This window comes from Pleurodeles waltl, chromosome 5 (assembly GCF_031143425.1).
Source record: "Pleurodeles waltl isolate 20211129_DDA chromosome 5, aPleWal1.hap1.20221129, whole genome shotgun sequence".
Lineage (NCBI taxonomy): Eukaryota > Metazoa > Chordata > Amphibia > Caudata > Salamandridae > Pleurodeles > Pleurodeles waltl.
Window position 1 is genome coordinate 707674106 of NC_090444.1, and position 8487 is coordinate 707682592.

Genomic DNA, 8487 nt, shown 5'->3' on the forward strand with positions numbered 1-8487 from the left:
TGTGGGTATGGCCGCAGCAGTCGGCTGGCGCTTGGACTGTTATAAAAGACTTGCTGATCTTTATCGGTACATATGCAGTTGTACCATTCCACTCGGACCAGGACCCTGCATTTGCCTCTAAGGCATTCAGGGACACCGTGGGGATGATGGGTGTTGAACTCCATTACTCCTGACCATACCATCCCGAGGGAAATTTGGTCGTGGAGAGGCAGAATCGTGAACTAAAGCAGTCCTTAACAGCTAGAATATTAGGTTCTGGCTGCAGCTGGCTTCATCACCTATATGGGGTCCAGAGAGCACTGAATAATCTGCCAAGACGGTCCTTGGGGGGACGAACTCCCTATGAGGTTCTCTTTGGGATATCTATGTATGTCCCAGATCTTGATGGTTCTGGTATGGTGGCAGCAGAAACACCTTTTGACGTAAATGAACATCTCTCTATCTTGCAGGAGCTTCAACAATTTCAAGATAAAAAATCATCTACCAGTGCTGCCATCTTAGGAATAAGGGATATTCCAACAACTTCCACTGGCTGGATTCCTCAAATAGGGGATCTGGTTCGTGAAAAGATTGCTGTGAAGAAAGAATTCAGTCCATCATACAGAGCACCAGTCTCAGTCTTGGGAATACAAGGAACAAGAACAGTAATATTGCCACCGTTGCCAGGTTCCCAAGGAAACAGATTTGTTTCGATTGACAATGTCAAATTACACTATGTGGCCGATCCTGCACAGTAGACCCAGAGGTCCCTTGGGTAGTTCCCGATCCCCTCTCACTACCCAACAGGACATTCCTCTTCAGAATAGAGTAACAAATGATACTCTGGATTATGTTATGATGGCCAATAATGCTATGAGTCCCTCCGCGACTATGGGGAGGGTAGAAAATGAGCTACTACTGGTTCCAGTCAACAATTCCGCGACAACTTCTAGCCAAGAGTTGGCCGTATTATACACCAATACAACGCACACTGATGGCACAATTTACCACAAGCCCCCAAGAGAAGTCAACACATCTACAAGTACTGAACTTGCTCCTGTTTTTGCAGAGACTGGCTCTGGCTACTTTGTCGACATTGATGACTTTTCTTCAGACTCATCGACTCCTACGATTGATAATGATTCAAGGATGCGCAAGCTCTATCAATGGCTTCAAAAGAACTACTTGATATATCCATGGAACTATGTCTGGTTCTGTTTGACATTAATTTCTTTATTATTTTGGATTGGATTTGTGACTGTATTTTTCTTGCTTATAAATGGTCATTACATCCATGAACGCGCAACTATTACACCAATTGATGACGTTTTGACTCCACACCATTCCTCACACAAGGTCCGCAGAGAATTAGCACCGGTGAACATTTCAGCGGTACCCATCTCTGATGGGATTGTATGGGACAAAGTTCCATTTTAAATATACGGGCCTACTGAGGTCATTCAAATTCCATATATATTCAAAATTTCAATGACAGATGTAATTACACCCAGTACCTAGATTGCTGTGGGTATGGCCGCAGCGGTCGGCTGACGCTCGGACTGTTACAAAAGACTTGCTGATCTTTATCGGTACATATGCAGTTGCACCATTCCACTCAGACCAGGACCCTGCATTTGCCTCTAAGGCATTCAGGGACACCGTGAGGACGATGGGTGTTGAACTCCATTACTCCTCACCATACCATCCCGAGGGAAATTTGGTCGTGGAGAAGCGGAATCGTGAACTAAAGCAGTCCTTAACAGCTAGAATATTAGGTTCTGGCCGCAGCTGGCTTTATCACCTATATGGGGTCCAGAGAGCACTGAATAATCTGCCAAGACGGTCCTTGGGGGGACGAACTCCCTATGAGGTTCTCTTTGGGATATCTATGTATGTCCCAGATCTTGATGGTTCTGGTATGGTGGCAGCAGAAACACCTTTTGACATAAATAAACGTCTCACTGTCTTGCAGGAGCCTCAACAATTTCAAGATGAAAAATCATCTACCAGTGCTGCCACCTTAGGAATAAGGGATATTCCAACAACTTTCACTGGCTGGATTCCTCAAATAGGGGATCTGGTTCGTGAAAAGATTGCTGTGAAGAAAGAATTCAGTCCATTATACAGAGCACCAGTCTCAGTCTTGGGAATACAAGGACAAGAACAGTAATATTGTCACGGTTGCCAGGTTCCCAAGGAAAGATTTGTTTCGATTGACAATGTCAAATTACACCATGTGGCCGATCCTGCACAGTAGACCCAGAGGTCCCTTGGGTGGTTCCCGATCCCCTCTCACTACCCAACAGGACATTCCTCTTCAGAATAGAGTAACAAATGATACTCTGGACTATGTTATGATGGCCAATAATACTATGAGTCCCTCCTTATCATGGGGAGGGTAGAAAATGAGCTACTACTGGTTCCAGTCAACAATTCCGCGACAACTTCTAGCCAAGAGTTGGCCGCATTATACACCAATACAACGCAGACTGATGGCACAATTTACCACAAGCCCCCACGAGAAGTCAACACATCTACAAGTACTGAACTTGCTCCTGTTTTTGCAGAGACTGGCTCTGGCTACTTTGTCGACATTGATGACTTTTCTTCAGACTCATCGACTCCCACGATTGATAATGATTCAAGGATGCGCATGCTCTATCAATGGCTTCAAAAGAACTACTTGATATATCCATGGAACTATGGGGGTTATTACAACTTTGGAGGAGGTGTTAATCCGTCCCAAATGTGACGGATATACCACCAGCCGTATTACGAGTTCCATAGGATATAATGGACTCGTAATACGGCTGGTGGCATATCCGTCACTTTACCGTTACTTTTGGGACAGATTAACACCTCCTCCAAAGTTGTAATAACCCCCTATGTCTGGTTCTGTTTGACATTAATTTCTTTATTATTTTGGATTAGATTTGTGACTATATTTTTCTTGCTTATAAATGGTCATTACATCCCTGAACGCGCAACTATTACACCAATTGATGAAGTTTTGACTCCCCACCATTCCTCATACAAGGTCCACAGAGAATTATCACCGGTGAACATTTCAGCGGTACCCATCTCTGAGGGGTTTGTATGGGACAAAGTTCCATTTGAAATATACAGGCCTACTGAGGTCTTCAAATTCCATATATATTCAAAATTTCAATGACAGATGTAATTACACCCAGTACCTTTGTAAGTACAAAGTATTATGGGGAAATGTTCTGTTACAACAATTGGGGACATTACTACCTGCACCGTGCAACTAGACACAGACCTGTTCTTAATTACACACAATAGGAACATTGTTCAACACCACCGGTGGGGAGTCCTAAAAGTTATTTGGACACATTCACTTACTTTACTGGGCATAATACGAGAAATTCAGAGTAATATTTTTTTAAACTGCCTCATTCAAAAATTAGGAAAAGTTTGCTAACTAATACAAAACTGATATATTCAGATGCCTTTGTTTCCTGTCTCACCATTGAAGGTTATGATCACTGGAGGATCAATATTGAGTTAAAGAGTGTATGGGGGACACAGGATTGGCAAATACAGGGTAGGGAGGCCTTGTTTAGGGCATGCCTGATTCCTGAACAAATTATTTTTTTGAATGACACTGTACAACAGACATCCTGCCTTGGGTTAGCAAAAATAAAAGAAATGAACATGCCCAGTATACCGACACCGGCTAAATTTAATGGTTGGCAATTCTTTTGAAATAACACTGAAGAAGAGGTAGATGCAAAGGTTCAGGCTGGTACCTATAATTCTTCACTTTCTCATCGCGGCGGGTGGTTGGTTTGGCCCATAGACACCAATGGATGTCAGGCTCATTTTTTAAATTCCTCAGGGGGGTTTAAGATTAGCCGGCTGGATCCTCATTTTATCTCGGGTCAACACACGGGGGTAGTGACTACGTACAGTGTGGGTAAACTGTGTCAACAATGGGTACAGTCTAACACGTCAGCTGCAGTAAAAGAACACTTGAACACACTTTCTGAGAATGTAGACTGGCAGGACTTCCTGTTAGGTCCTAGGAAAGAGCGCTCAAAAACATTTGTATATGCAATGTATAATAAGATATGGAATCTCTCTCAGATAGAAGCCGCTGCTCGCTTAAGGCAGATAGAGAAGGAAAATTTAGAAAGCACTTTGTCGGTTGTCGATAACGGAATGAACCCCTTGTCCAACAGAATTTATTCGCTAACAAATATAGTGTCATCTACGATTGATATTGTTCAGTCAGACATGTCCCGTTTATACCATGGACAAAGTCAGCTGCGTTCAATCATGCAGCTTGGTTGGACATTACAAACATTGAAAAATGGCCGTGTTCCATGGCGGTACATTAACGATAGTGAACTGTTCGCTGCTTTTAATTTCTCAGAGAAACAACAGACAATGGCTAAAAGGGAAACGAGTTTCACCATGCTTCATATAGAAAAGTTGGAGAAATTGCCTTTCATGATAGCAGAGAGTCCTTTGACTGTCTGGCTTATACATGGCGTTATTAATCTGCCCATATCCACATTTCGTTTTACACAGTGCTTGAAACATCTTACCGTGAGCAGGTATGAGCGTTTGGGTGATAGCTATATTAGGGAAGAGTGGGAGTTGCCTTTTGATTACAAATGTCTGAATGACAAAACAGAAGTCTTTCTTAGTGGAAGCGACTGTGAAACTACTGTTGGTCATTCTGTGATCTGAAAGCAGGTGCCTCTTCACAGCCACTGCAATGCGGGGGTCGCAAACTTGGCCTATTTTCTTAAGGGTACTCCCATCTCTTTGATTCAACCAGCATTTCATGTACTTGACAATGGTAGTTACATGGTGCTGAGCAATCAAAGCTGTTGCGGGATGCGACCGGGCATTGCCTACACAATTTCGGTCTCGAAGGTCGTTACGTGTTGTGGACATGCTTTATTTCCCCCCACACAAGAGATAAAAGTATCAGAAATGTGGCCTCACATTGATACCATTAATGTAAATTATGACAAACTGAGTAGGCTAAAGGCGCTACTGTTTCAGAAACAGGTCGCGTTGACATCCGCTAGAGAGATGTATGCGCTCCAGATTGCAAGATCATCAGCCGAGATACAATCCCTATTAAATACCAACTTCCCCAAGCACTTTGGTGAGCTGGTATCCAGAATATTTAATGCTTGAAGCACTACTGGGATTGTCCACTTCTTGAAGGCTGTCGGGTCTGGATTTGTATCCATCTTCCAGGCTATCTTCGGAGTCATCCCATTGGCCATCCATTCCCTCTTTTCTAGTGTGTTTGGTGGCTTTCCTATAATTTTAGCGTTATTTGGCGGAATACAGCTGCTATTTTTTCTGATTCGCAGTGGTTGTCTCTTTGCAGCTACACGGAGCAATGGAGCAACTGCCACCAGCGCAACTGTGCCGTGAACGCATGGTTCAGATCTTCGATGTTCCCTTGCTTGAGGAACTAGAGTGGAATTGGTCATTGTCAATTCGACCACTCCTCTGGTGTGTGCAGCCGTTCTTTCGCTGTGTTTGGTGCTTCTTCGAACATTTGCCAACAGTGTGTCTTGCCGTCTTGCCAGTGTCTCTTGTGGACCCAGAACTGCTGATGTCCCCGATGAGGGTTCATACACGGTCGTGTCCCATGAGACTGAGGCTGATCCGCGAGGCCACCTATGATCATTCTGAGTTGGTTCTACCATCTATGGACAATGGCGCTGACGCAGATGGACCCGCGCTTGAGACTATTGCGCACTTTTGCTCCATGAATCTATCCGCCCAAGTGATCGATCTCACATCAGACGATTTGGCTTCATTTTTTTATGACTTATTGCAAAGTGACTTCGGAGATGGTCTTCAAGATCATGATTATAGTTCCACGCCACATTGATCTACTTTGGCCTGCTGTGCTTGTCATGGTTGACAAGTCTCATAGTATGTTTTAAACGCTCAATTTTAACTGTGTTTTTAGAGTCGGGTTTTATGCTTTGCTTTTAGTCTAGAGCAGCTTTTTTAACTCTTTGGATTACCGCACCTTCAGTGGCGGCCAGTACTGGCGGCATACTTGTTACAGCAATGGGGAGGTGTAGTGAATCCTAGTTTGTTTTAATGGGATAACAGAAGTTAGCTTAGCTTTCGCTTGGAGACTTGTGCCCCCCTCACCTAGTGACTTTTAACCTACTTAGCTTGCTCTGTCTTAGACCATTTATTTAATTAAATCTTTTCAAATGGCTGCCCTGTTTATAGTTGGCCTCTATTGTTTAGAGTTATGTTATCAGTTTCACCTCGCTAAGGCGTCAACTCATACAACAAAGACAAGCAAACTATATGGGCTCACATTAGAAATTACCGTCCCAAGCATGAGGCATTCTCTATTGTTTTGGAACAACCTATGTCAGGGGTCCAAGTAGATCTGTATAAATACATCACACTTTAGACAGATAATCAGAGGGATTCCGACCAGATACCATTGCCGCTATCAATGCTGTACGTCACTGTGACGCTGACCCGGACTTCGTGTTCTGCCGAAGTCTGAGCTCGAGACCTCATTCTCGTAACCAGGGTTGGGGCATTGGCAGATTAGGTTTAACATACCCAGCTCTCCTCTAGGTAGGAGGTTGGGCCTATTAGGACAGGGTACATGGACATATGACACGCTTCATGTCTTCCTATCCTATTACAAGATGGTGGGGGTCTTCATAATTATGACCCTCATCCTTACAATTTTATCTCTTGTAATGTTCATTATCCTAATCATTGCAGCTAATATGATTTACTGTGTTACGTTGAATAAAAACTATTGAAACATTACTGCATCTTTGTTATTGTCTGTGCTTGATTGAGATATAATACATCTGTGAGAAAGGGGTAATCTCCATTTAACCACGACATTCCCTGAGATATCATACTTCTGAGTCCATGCGTAAAGGCTGCCACAAATCACCTTCGACTGTTCGGGTTGTTGGTGAGGTAAAGCTAGTGAGCCGGAAGGGTTGGGGCTACAGTGGAGAATTATTGTAGGACAGGCATAGTCACCTACAAACATAAGTACTGTCACCCCCAAACCAGCAGTCTTGCCCCGGGCAAGAGTCCAATCTACGACAGAGGGGGCATGTGGTCCCCCCTTCCTGGGCCATTTTTCGGCCCTAGGCACCCCATTATCCCATGGCCTTATTTTAAATGGGGCAGGGGAATGCATTCCCCCTCCCTGGGATGAATTCTAGCCCTGGGGAGCTCTTCTCTCGGGGTGCAGACATATTTAGAAGTGGGAGGGGCATGCAGCCCCTCTCCCTGGGCCAATATTGACTTTGAGTACCACATCCCTGGGGCCTCATCTTTTATTAATCAGGGAGGAGGGCCATGCAGCCCCCCAGGCCAGTTGTGCCCCCCAGGACCTCATCTCTGGAGCCCAGCCATTGTGTAATGGGGATGGGGCATGCAGTACCCCCTCCCCGTGCCAATAGTGGCCCAAGGAACCCCATCCCTTGGGTCAAATTAAATTACTAATTGGGGATAGGGGGCCATGCACCCCACTCCTAGGGCTGATTTCAGCCCCGGGGACCCCATCTCCTGGGATCCGGCCACATTAATAACTGGAAGGGGGTCATGCAGTCAATACTAGTCCTGGGGACGCCATCTTCTTGGGCCTGGCGAGTACACCCAGGGCACGCACTTCCTCTTTATTGGAGTCCACAGGGGAGCCCCAAAGTCCCCACAGCCCCAGCCGTCTCCCTGCCTCCAGTGGGTGCCAGCACTGCTCTCACCGGCAGGGAACAGCAAAACATGCTGCTCCCTGCAGACGGGAATTTTTTTGTTTACAGCAGGCAGGGAAACAGATCGAAAGTCTGCTTCCAGTGGGTGGGAGCATTTTTCCTGCTCCAACCCACTGGGAGCATAGTGACTGTTTGTTTTCACTTGGTAGGAGCTTTAAAATTGCTTCCACCAAGCAAGAGCAATTAGAGGTTTCCCTGCCGGCACCAGTGCAGGCAGGGAAAAGGCTATGTCTCAGGGGTGGGCACCTTGGGCCATAGCTGAGGCTGGCCCTGCGGCATGGGGGCCTTACAGCCCCCTCCCATTTTATTATCATGGCTGGGCCCCAGAGTCTGTGGGGCCGAAAACAGCCCTGGAGGGCCTCGTAGCCCTCTCCCCCTTAATTGTGCGGCCAGGCTCTGGGGTGTTTCAGTCCCCTCAGCCGAAATCAACCCAGGAGGGGTGCTGCATGCCCCCTCACAATACAGAAATTTCAGGGCTGGCCCGGGGGGTGACACTCCCCAGGGCTGAAATCAGCCCAGAAGGGGGGCCATGTGCCACCCTTGCAATTGTTACTAAAATGTCCGTGCCCCGTAGGTGGCAGCCCTTGGGGCAAAAAGCAGCCCAGGGAAGGGTGCTGCATGTGCTCCCTCTCTTCTTATTGTATAAAACAAATTCCACCCTGGACCTGGCCTTCCCAGGGCTGAGAAAATTAAAAAAACAAGTGCAGAAGTATACTGCATTTTTTTAAGTTTTTTTTTT